Source organism: Lonchura striata, chromosome 27, assembly GCF_050655825.1.
Source record: "Lonchura striata isolate lonStrDom1 chromosome 27, ASM5065582v1, whole genome shotgun sequence".
Lineage (NCBI taxonomy): Eukaryota > Metazoa > Chordata > Aves > Passeriformes > Estrildidae > Lonchura > Lonchura striata.
The window spans coordinates 5,108,689-5,120,881 of record NC_140729.1 but is presented as its reverse complement, the minus strand read 5'-3'; positions in this window follow the sequence as shown (position 1 = coordinate 5,120,881).

The window sequence follows — 12,193 nt, the reverse complement described above, 5'->3', positions numbered from 1 at the left end:
TCCAATTCTGCCTATCAGAATATATTCAGGTCTATCAGAATATATTCAGATCTATCAGAATATATTCAAGTCTATCAGAGTATATTCAGGTCTATCAGAGTATATTTGGGTGCTCTAGGGTTAGTAGGAAACTGATCCTGACAAACTTTATTAATTTTCACCTTTTACATTCCACCTTCCTTCTTGTAGGTAATTGCTCAGAAACTTCAGTTGAATTATCTTAATTCTATTACATTTTACTCCTATTTAAATTATTTTTATGTGTGAAACAGGTATGACAAGATTTCAGTCACTGCTCTGTTGAAAGCATGCAGCTGAATTACCTGAGTCTTCTGAAAGCACTGGCATGGCTTTGTTCTTACTCTTAGAGACAAATGTTCAACTTCAACCAAGAAGATTTTTCTTCTTTCTGGACTGTGGTTCAGAAGCACTCCTGAAATGAGCAAACATAATACCTAAGCTCAAATATGCAAGAAAAATGTCAGGCATGTAAAAATAGCATTTTTTTTAGTTTTCAGTATAACCTGGATCGAGCAGAGTTCTGCAGTTATTCTGCTGTGCAAGTAACAATGTAAAATACTAGGTTATGTAATGAAATGTAAGTAAAATGAAAAAATACTAGGTTATATAATAACCATATTGTATCTTGGATAAAGCTGAGGCTGAAGAGAGTAGCTCTCAAGATAGGTCTAAATAACCATCTGAAAAAACAGAAGGGAAGGGATGTTTGAAAGCACTGGAAAACATCACGTGCAGAAACAGAGCATGCAGGAAGATGTCACACCACCAGATGTTCTGGGGCTTCCTAAAAGCTCATCTCAAAGAAATGTCCACATCCCTGGGATTCTGAGGAAACGAGGGTACACTTACATGCAGCTCCTTAAAGCTGGCAGGACTGGCACTCTACCAACCCTGGTCACAGGTACTAAGAATGTTATAAAAAATAAAGCTACTTCCACTGCCCAGAAATTGGTTTGGATATTTCTCTTGCAGATGACTCTTGTTACCGAGAGCAAATTACTCCAGAGAAATATTTTTATTTTTATTTTAAAGAAAATCAAAACTGAATCCATGTATGTAATTGCCAGTCCAAGAATAAACATGTTTCAGGGCACTTACAATCTTTTACATGCTTATAAAATTCATTGGAGTAGTTTATAAAAATAAACCTCCGTAACAGCACAACATACTCCAGCTCTTTGCTGAGTACAAAAAAGGATGCTCCTTGTGTTTCTATTTGTAGATAAGTCTCTCAGAGTTTTATTGTATGAAACAAGTTTGACGGTCTTCCAATTCAAATTTTCTTGATTAGCTGCCTGAAAATACCATAGTACTGCATGACAAATTAGCATTTACTTATTTAGAATTTTCTTGATTCTTGAGTTTCTCTACAACATAGTGATATACTAAGCTCAACAGTCAGCTGTGTTTTACACCCTGTATTTTCTACCACTACAATTAATTAATCCATCTGGGCATAGGTGGACTTCTCTAAGTAAAGGAACTGAGTGTTGAAATTTCACTCTAATCCATGGATTGTGCTCCAGTGCATTATATATACTATACCTTTATTTAAACACTCTTATGACCTATTGCTTAGAAGAAATAAACATTTCACTCAACACGCTTCATGCCAAAGGAATTTATAGGCAATTCATTCGACTGCTTTGGTTCCTTGACTATGGCATTTCATTTGACATATATTTAAATCATCTCAAATTATTAGAAAGAACTTTAATTGCATGCTTCATCTTTGCAACAATGTGGTTCCTACAGTCAAACCTATTTTGCACTAAACCCCACGAAAAGCCAAGATATTTTCTAGATTCTTAGTGAAAAATAGCCCACACAGGAACCTGGAAAACACACATTTCAGCATCGTAAAAACCTGACAGCAAACTCAGGAGTATCAGAATTAGTCTAGGCACAGCAATCAAAATGGAGACTTCCCCTAGAGGCATCTTCCATGCTCTGTAAAGATCTCGTTACACAGAACTGCCTGGAATGAACACTCCAAAGAATGAAAAGCATTCCATACCCAGGGCTGGCTTCAGAGCTATGACAATCAGCCTCAGCATGTGGTATTTTGCAAGATGGGTCTCAAAACCACAAATCACTGCAGCATCAATAGGCACAAATACATTTTTCCTCTTTAAAAATATCTACCTAAAAGTTAATTCATTTTTCACACAAAATGTGAAAAATGCTAAGAGCTAAATAAAGGGCTAATAAAGAGCTAAATAAACCCAACTGATGCTTGCCATAGGGTCAAAACAGAAGATAAAACAGAAGTGTAACATGATCTGGCATATCCCTATTAACTTGTAGAATAAACCTATTGTGGTTCACAGCCTAACACTACATAAAGCTTCTGTAATCCAGATTGTACCATTCAAAGCACTAGTTGCTTTCAGAAAGCATCTGCAGTTTAACATTTTACACGACCCTAGCGAATAGGTCAGAAAATCCATCAGTATCCTGACCGGGCCATAGGTGATAGCTGACGGCCACACAGATTTCTCCTCCTGTCAAACCTGAGCGATGCTCTTTCGCGGGGTAGCGTAGGTACTGTAGCAGGGAAAAACTCTACTCTGGTGCTGCCCGAGCACAGACAGAACCGCGCATCCCTGCTGGGCACCGCGGGCCGGACTCTGCCCCAGAGCCCCACGTCAGGGGCGGCCCCGGGCTCAGCCGGGCAACCCTCGGCCGGCCCGGGGCCCGCCCGACACCCCACGGGCAAGGGCTGTCCCGCCCCAGGGAGAGCTTCGTGTGAGCTCCACCGAGCCGCTGATTCTGCCGGAGGCGACACCCGAGGGCCCAGACCGCCTCACGGCCGCGTCCGGAGGAGGCTGCGCTCCGCACGGAGCGGACAGCGGCGGCCCTGCCCGAGCTGCTCGCCGAGCCGCGAGGCCGCCCTCAGCAGCGAGCACATTCCCGCACCACTGCGAGGGTGGTGGAGGGCCGTACGTGTCTGGCAGGGCGGCTCGGAGGCGCTGGTGTTCCCCTGGCCGCTGCAGACCCTCACGCTGAAGTTTCCTTCTCTCGTGCCCTCAGGGCTCCCAGAGCCGCCCTGGGCTCTGGTGGAGCAGGCCGGGGCTGCTCCATCCCGGGGCACTGGGCAAAGCCATTCCTTGGTGTGGGTTTGATGTTCCCCACACAGACAGCGCCGGGCTGTTTTGGGGGCTGTTTTGGGGAATTGGGGCTGTTCTGAAGACTCGGCTGCAGCCCTGCTCAGAGGGACCGGGAGAGGCCCAGCAGCACGGAGCCAGCCTGTCTGGAGCACTGGGGCACCGAGCAGGACGCAAAACCTGCTACAGAGAGGTGCCACTGGCCACAGCAGCAAATGAGGAAATCTTCCTCTGGCTGCAGGTCAGGGAGCAGCGGGTGTGATCAGCGGCGTTCCATGCCCCTGTAAGGTGGAGGTGGAGATTGGAAGAGCCTCTGGAGGGACTGGCTGGACGCTGCAGTGGTCAGTGTGACACGGAGCTGTGGCCGGCCTGGTCAGTGCAGGTCACTCTGGCCCCTCTGTTTGGAGGCACAGGTCACCTCGGGGCTGGAGCCCAGCTGGAGTCAGGAGAGGCTGCGCTCAGCAGTGCCTCTGGAGTTGATAATCTCTCTCTGATTCCCGTGTGGTTCATGTGCCACTTCCCAAACAGCACGGAGAAGCCCACCTCTGCCTTTAGTGTGCTTTGAGAAAGCCCAGCTCAAACCTGCTTAGTTTTCTAGTGAGGGAATTTGTCTTTCTCCACAGGCTGCAGAACCCGGGAGTAGGTTGCCAAGTGTGGACAGTTGGATGTTTTCCTTTCACTGACCACTGGGGCTTTGGGGTCCTGTGTAAATCCATGGGGCAGAGGGATGCTGGGATCAGGTGGCAGTGCTGGCTGCTGGAACGTGCCAGGATCCTTGTCTGCAAGCTGCAGTTGAGTGCATTCTGTAATTCCTGAACCAGAGGTGCTCACCTGCCTCTCCCATCGAGTGGGTTTGTTTTTTGGGGTCCTGTATTTCTTTCTTGTTGTCTTCCACAAATCCAGGGAAAAACACGCATTTTATTTCAGTTCTTCTCCTCACCTAATCCTCTAGCTGCTCATCTAGAGGTCTCTTGCAGCCCCTGATACTGAAGGAGTCTTTTCAGGGTTACCTAGGGGCTCTGTGGGGTGAGAGCTCATGGATGAAGTGCTGCTTGTGGCCAGGGAGCAATGGAATGGCAAGCAGCTGGCTCTCTGGGTAGAGAGGTCTCATTTCTAGCTAAGGGAACCTATTTCTGGCTCTGATCCACAAACTGGGTCAGGTCCAGGCAGTTCTCTCTGGACTGCCCACACTGGTAAATGCAGCTGCCTCAACTTCTAATTTTTCTTTTTTTCAGACTCCATTGATGATGTGTCTTATGACCTCCTGGAATGCCATGGCCAAAGGAACCTTCTTTTCAGCTGCAGGGGTGGCACCTTCATCATGTGCTGCCCTTCTGGAGCAGGAGCTGCTGGCACATCAGCCATTGATCTGAGGGAATGAAGCAGGGTGCACAGGAGAGCATTTCTCAGAGCCAGAGGCCATGGAACAGGGTGGATGCAAGCTTGGGGAGTTCACCTCATATTAAAATCCTCTGTGGCCTATGGGGAAACAGCAAATCTCTCTCTGCAAAGCCTAAGACTGGAATATGCCAGCACCCATCATGCCAATATGTCCCTGTCTTGTTTCCAGACAAACCTCCTGTTAAACCTGCCAGAGTTGCCAAGATGACCAGAAAAGTGAGGGCCTTTCAGACAAATCCTCTTCCCCTTGAAGACCTCTCTGAGCTCCCCAGCTCCTTCTGATCTCTGCCCCATCCTTGGCTTTCCACCCCTCTCCCTGCCTCAGGAGCCATTGCTGGGAAGGATTTACCAGCTTTGGGAACTGGGAGCTTCAAGATTGAAGACTTCCAGCAGGAGCCCCAGTTCCCAGATGTACCCAGTACATCTGTAAATCTCCCCCACAACTGTTATTTGCTAAATGGAGCAGTCCCAGCAGTGCTGTATTTCATCCCAGCATTTATTTAGCTTTATTTTTTGTGCTGTACAATGTGGCTGCTTCAGTGAGGCCGTGGTCCCCCCACCTTCCCCTGCCTGGCCTGGCTGTCCCCAGGGCACCTTGCTGAACTCTCCCATGGTGCTGCTTACTCCTGGGCTTGTGTCACATGTCCTTTCTAGAGGATGATTTTATTCAGCAAACTCCTGGTGCAGGACAGCAAAGCTGCAGAGATGAGCACAGACGCCAACAGAGAACCTGGGTGTGCTGAGGCAGGACATGGAACTGATGCAGGCCAAAACTGCCCCAGGGTCACCCCATTCCAGTCAGGAGTGTGGTATCAGGGCTACCAAACCGTGAAGTGTGGTAGCCCCTCTGTGCATCCCTGTGGGATGAGGAGGACAAGGCAGGGGAGTGTGTGAATGGGGAGGGAAGAGCTTCCAGGTGTTCTGGATGAGGTGTGGTAGAGCCAGGGCAGCCTTCCTGTGCACCTCAGGTGAAGTGCTGAGGGAGTGACCTTCACACAAAGCCTTGGGTTTTCCCACTGCATTCCCCAGGTGCAGCAGAATGTCAGAGAAGGAATCAAAGCACGGAGGATTTCCAGTGAAGGAGATACTGGGAGGAGTTGGACATGTGTTCTTCCATTCCATAAAACAAGGAAAACCAGGGGCCAGAGAGAGGGATAAGGAGTTTCCAACGTCTGCCAATCCCTGGTGACTGCCCTCCCTGCCCTGCCAGACCCTCTGGCACAGATTCCAAAGCTGTGGGGCAGATCATGAGGGTGAATGTCCTGGTTCTGGCCAGGATGGGGTAAATTTTTGCCATAACCAGGACAGGGCATGGCCAGGACGTGGAGGTTGTTCTGAACCACTCCACAACATTTTCCAGGGACAGGGGAAGAAATCTCCGCTGGATAACATGCATGACAGCCTGCTTGGGTACTGCCAGGCTCTATGGGGTGGATGGTTGCATGTGAATTGTCCCAGTCCATTATTAATATTGTTGCGGTTACTGCTCATTTTCTTGTTTCATTGCTGTTTCCATTATATTGTTCTTGTCTCAACCCACAGTCTTTAACTTTTGTGCTTCCAGTTCTATTCTCAAGCCCACCAGAGAAGGGAGGGGAGAGGGAGAAGGGAGTGAGGAGCAGTGGTTTGCAGTGTTCCAGTGGAAACACCAGACTGGGGAATGCCATTCCCAAACCACAAAAGTGAGTGCATGAGCACTCTCCATCTCAGTCCCTTGTTTTCTGCAGCCATGACCTCCAGCACCAGTCTCCAAAGCAAGAGGCAGCACTGAGGCATTTGCAGTACTCACCCTGCTCCAGACATGGAGAATGTATAAACAGACTCAGAAGGGCTTCCTCATGGCATTGAAACTCCTGTCAGCTTCTCGCACTCTGCCATGGTCAGCAATTCCTCTTGCAACACTCAGGAGTTTCCAGGTTTGTTCCATCAGCTAAGGCTTATGTGCCTTGAAGCATCCCCCCAAGTAGTTTGCACATGGCATTGTTCCTTCCTGTCCTCTTTCTAGCTTTGATGTGCTAGTTTTCTCCATCGTGTGGTGGCTCTGAGCACCCTCTCTGACCAAACACTGCCTTTGGAGTGACTTTCCCTCTGTGCCAGATTTGTCTGCCCATGGTGTCGTTTTGCATGTGCGAGGCAAGGGACCCCTTTTGCCTTTCACAACCTTCAAGGTCCCTTCCAGCCCAAACCATTCTGTGGTTCTGTGAGGCTGTGGCCTTTCCCTGCCCTCTGAGGACACTGTGCCCAGAACCTGGAACCACCCACTCTGTGACATCAGCCCCAGGTGCCATGGACAGTGCAGTTGCTGCAGCACTCGTCAGAGACTGCACTGGAAGAGACAAGCTTTTGTCTCTTTCAGCTGACAGATGCTGCTGACAGCGATGAATCTTCTGTACCTGTACCTCTTCATCCTGCTGGCTGTGTACAGACCTGCACATGGTACCTGGGGCAACTGCAGGTATGGCCCCAGGCTCTAGGAGGGTGCTTGTCCCCCATTGCCACACCCCAAACCCCATGTGGGAGCCTCCTTGCCAGCACCCAGGTACTGGAACAGAAGGGCAGTAATGATTTTGTGCTTCCAGAGGGACCTGTGGGCTCCGGCCCATGGCTTCTGACTACAACTCCATAGATGCTGACTACCGAATTGTGACTGGCACAGGTGCCCTGCCAGGGGCCTGGCCCTGGATTGTCAGCATCCAGGACCCCAGGAAAATAGGCACCGGCCATACATGTGGAGGGTCCCTCATCAGCCCACAGTGGGTCCTCACAGCAGCCCATTGCTTCCTCCAGGCCAGGTAAGGAGGAGCAGGGAATGAGGGTATCCTCACCACACAAACAGTTGCCCAGCCTGCAGCACCTCAATACTACGGGGCCCAACTGAGGGACTGCTCAGAAGGCTGGGCTCGTGCCACTGCTGCCCAGCAGCCTCCAGTGTGGCATTCCTGGAGCCTAAGGCATGCTAGGGCAGTCACACTCCTCATTGCCCTGCTTTCCTCTCTGCCTTGAGAAGCAGAAGGAAGGGAAGTGCTGAGCTGCCACAGTGATGCCTTTTCAGGACTACCTAAAAACAGGCCAGACAAGGAATAAAAAGTGATTATATTTATTGAAGGGCCTCCAGGTCCATTTTAGGCAAAACAAAAGACCCCCCCCAAGTGCTACAACCCAAAATTGACCACGGGTCAAAGGTTTTCACACCTATAAATTTGGACCATTTGCATATTTAGGGTTAATCTTCTAATTACAGCTTCAGGTAATGAAGTCATTTACCCCCAGTTTGCTCCCCTCAACTCACTTTTGTTTCCATCTCTCGAGGCCTGAGGCAGTGAGGTATCCTTGATTGCCAGGCCTGGAGAGGAATTTTTGTGACCAGAATGGGAAAGCAGCAGCAGCTCACACTGTGTGCAGAATTTAGTTATACAGTAAAAAACTGCAGGATTACAAATGGATGAAAAATACAAAAGCTAAAATCCTAAGGCATCAACAGCACACGGCTCTGCTCTTCCTCAGACCCCTCTCTGCCTTGCAGGAATGTCACCATGTGGCGTGTGCTGATCGGGGCCACCAAGCTGACCCATCTGGGCCCTGAAACTCAGGTGCGCCACATCAAGCGGCTCCTGGCCCACCAGGAGTACACGGCTGATTCCCAGCAGAACGACATCGCCCTGCTGGAGCTGGACAAGCCCGTGGAGTGCAGTGACTACGTCCAGCTTGCCTGCGTGCCCAATGCCTCGCTCACAGTGTCAGAGCTGAAAACCTGCTACATTGCTGGCTGGGGTTCTGCCACTGCAAAAGGTGAGTTCCCAAAAAGGGCCCTGAGGGTGAGCTGGGCACACCAGCAAGATGGGTTTGGCTTCCTGACAGCACAAACCAAAGTCAGGCTGTAGGATGTATGCCTCTGGAGAGCTGGGCCTGGCCTGCTCCCCAAAGGCAGACAGAAAGGACACAGCGCTTCAACAACTGCTCCAGAGGCAAAGCCAAGCCCTAGGGAATGAGTTCACCCCCAGACAGGGGAGTGGAACTGGCAAAGAGCTGCTGGGTGCCCATTCCTTCCTGTGCTTGCAGCTCAGGGTCCGAGTGATGTCCTGCAGGAAGCCAAGGTCCGTCTCCTGGATATCCGGCTGGTTAACAGCAGCCGTCGGTACGCTGGGGCCATCCACACCCACAACCTGTGTGCTGGCTACCCACGGGGTGGCATGGACACCTGCCAGGTATGAGTGCTGGGAGCCAGCAGCGAAGGTACCCCGTCACCATGGGCTTTGTCTGGCAAACCACTTTTCCTCCACTGCTGGAGTTTCCTTGCCAAGTGACCGTGTTCCCCAGGCCTGCCCCTCTGCCCAGAAAGCCCATCCAGTGTTCTCAGCAGCCCACAGATCCAGATTCTGGATGATCTATGCTCTGCCCATCCAGGATCACTGTGCAGATACAAAAGGGGGCCTTCACAGACACCCACCCTGTTCCCAGCTAAGGTTCTTGAGACTCCAGCACCTGAGCAAAGCCTTTTTGTACCATGAATACAGCTGTGGCAGGGGCTGCAAGAGAGAAACAGGCCTCTAGTGCTGACAGCAGCCACCCAACAGCACCCTAATCCTCTTTCCTCTGTTGCAGGGTGACAGTGGAGGGCCTCTGGTGTGCAAAGATAACCATGCTGGCTACTTTTGGCTTGTTGGAGTGACCAGCTGGGGAAAAGGCTGTGTCAGAACAAAACGCCCGGGAGTCTACACCTCCACTCAGTACTTCTACAACTGGATCCTGATTCAGATGGGCATGCGTCCACCTGGAACAGACACTCTAGCACCAGAGACAACCTACATCTCAACCCCTCTTGAGCAGCCAGAGCCAACACTGACAGAGTCAAACTGCTCTACTCCCACTCCATATCCTGAGTCAGCTGAAACAGCTACTCCAAGACCAGAGCCAACCTTCAGCTCAGCCCCCTTGGAGCAGCCAGAGTCAGCACCAACAGAGTCAGGCTGCTCTACTCCCACTCCATGTCCAGAGTCAGCTGAAACAGCCACTCCAGCACCAGAGCCAACCTTCAGCTCAACCTCTTTTGAGCAGCCAGAGCCAACACCAACAGAGTCAAACTGCTCTACTCCCACTCCATGTCCAGAGTCAGCTGAAACAGCCACTCCAGCACCAGAGCCAACCTTCAGCTCAACCCCTTTTGAGCAGCCAGAGCCAACACCAACAGAGTCAGGCTGCTCCACTCCCACTCCATGTCCAGAGTCAGCTGAAACAGCCACTCCAGCACCAGAGCCAACCTTCAGCTCAACCCCTTTTGAGCAGCCAGAGCCAACACCAACAGAGTCAGGCTGCTCTACTCCCACTCCATGTCCAGAGTCAGCTGAAACAGCTACTCCAGCACCAGAGCCAACCTTCAGCTCAGCCCCCTTGGAGCAGCCAGAGTCAGCACCAACAGAGTCAGGCTGCTGTACTCCCACTCCTGATCACTCAACTGCAACAGCCACACCAGAGCCAGAGTCGACCTCAAACCCCTCTGAGGAGCCAATGTCAATGCAACCTCTCTTGCCTGCTCCACATCCATACCAGATAGTGGTGAAATTCTTAACTCGGGTGCACCAGATACTGCTGGGCCTCATGAGAAAAAAGACATGGGCAGCAGGATGAACAGGATCCACTGCAGGCTGCAGTGGACCATGACCATTACATACTGGGGCAGTGCCTGCTCGTCCAAAGGCAGCCTCAGGTCAAAGGCGTCCTCTGTCCTGCCAATCTTCCTCCTCTGCATGCACAAATGCTGAAATTTATTTAGTTGTGTAAATAAAGTTGCCTGTTACCACTGTTAGCATGTGTTTGTAGTCCAGTCCAGTCTCCTGTGCAAGGCAAGGACTCCCAAGCCAGGCACCAGCAAAACAAAGCTCTGATGGGAGAAGGGACACAGGTCACAGGGGGCTACAGCTCTTGAGGACAGCAGTTGGGAACACTGTTTTATGCTGCCCAGCAGTGGAATCCCTGGGTGCGGGACTTGAAACTCAACTCTCATGACTCAGGGAACACCGTTCTAGAAAGTCTCAAGGCTGAAGATTGGCCGGACACAGGCTGAGGAGGAGTTCCACAGCCAGAAGTTCCACAGCCAGGAGCAAGGATTTCTGAGCAGTGGGCAGACCAGAAGAGCTTTGTGCCACCCCCAGTGTTGTGATAGATGAACTGTCCACAGCTCCCCTGCAGACACTGCTGGCACTCAGACTGACTCCACATCTGTCAAAGACATAAGGAATATTTTGGCAAAGTGCCTCATGTTCCCCTACTGAGCATCCTTACCACCCTCTCTGAGGAAGCCACATCCCTGTGCTAAGGCTGGAAAGCAAACACCCAAACCCAAACCCTTTACTTCTTCCCTAGCACACCCACCCCAAAGAAACTCAGAACCAAAATTAAAACAAAACACCCCCACCAAATAACACCCCCAAAAAAACCCACCTCCACATTAAAAAATTAAAACTGGACTATTGAATTAATTTCCCATACATTCATAAACTAGATTATCTCTGTGAAGAGGCATCATCTGGCTTTTGCATAACCAATACTTGGCAACTAAAGTTATATTAGGGGATTTTATTATAGGTTGGGTGTTAGGTTTTCTATCCCATATGCAATGGAATGTGAGGTTTTCTATCCCATATGTGAGGGTTTCTGTCCCATATTCAATGGCATGTGAGGTTTTCTATCCCATATATGAAGTTTTCTATCCCATACTCAATGGGATATTAGGTTTTCTATCCCATCTGCATATTTTCCCCATTCCCTGGAGCCTCTTGCACTTTTTGGAACCTCTGCCAGCAACATTCTACTCCTTGATCTCGGTTTTAATAGGTTCAACATATTAATTGTCAAACATTATTAGTGTTTGTTCTTAAGCACACATATGCTTTGGTCAGTACAGAATTCTTAAAAAAAAGGTTTGGCAAAGTAAATGGTTGATAAATCAAGGGAACAGAGAAAAAGTAAACTGTAAGGAGAATGTACATAAATAAATACAAACTTTTACCTTCATCAGGTAGCTGAGACTTCTTTCACTGAAGACATCCCTAAGGAATCCCATTTCCTCTTTATGATTTGAATCAGGTCTTAGCTGAGATGTCAAAAGGGCCAAAGTTTCATGCAACCCTAAATTTAGATTCAGGACAGAACAAAAACATTCTACACAGCATTTCTCACAGGACCTTCTACTGCAGTCTTAACAGTCACTACATTTATTTGGGTATCACATTGATGATCATCACATTTGCAGAGACTTGTGATTATCTCGTGTTTATCCACAGCTCATTTTGCAACACTCCCCTCATAAGTGTCAAGCACACCATCATATTAAGGCAAAATCTAACAAAGCAATATATATTTCTTAAGAAATTATCTTTCACATTTAACACTTCATGTTTATTACTCCTTGTTTCCAGAACCCTTTGTTTCCCCTCTTACAAATTTGAAATTTTAGTACCACAGCAGACTCTCAAACTGATTGAATGACCTTTTTTTGCACAGGTAGCAGCTCTACCTCCCCAGCAGCTTTGCTTACAAGTGTTATCCTGCCCCTTCCACTCTGAGGCACCTATAAAAAGCCAGGCCTGACCAGAGGAAGAAAGGATAAAGTGTAGATTTCCATTGTGGTGGAATCAAAGCTTGTGGCTAGTTTTCTAAAAAAATAT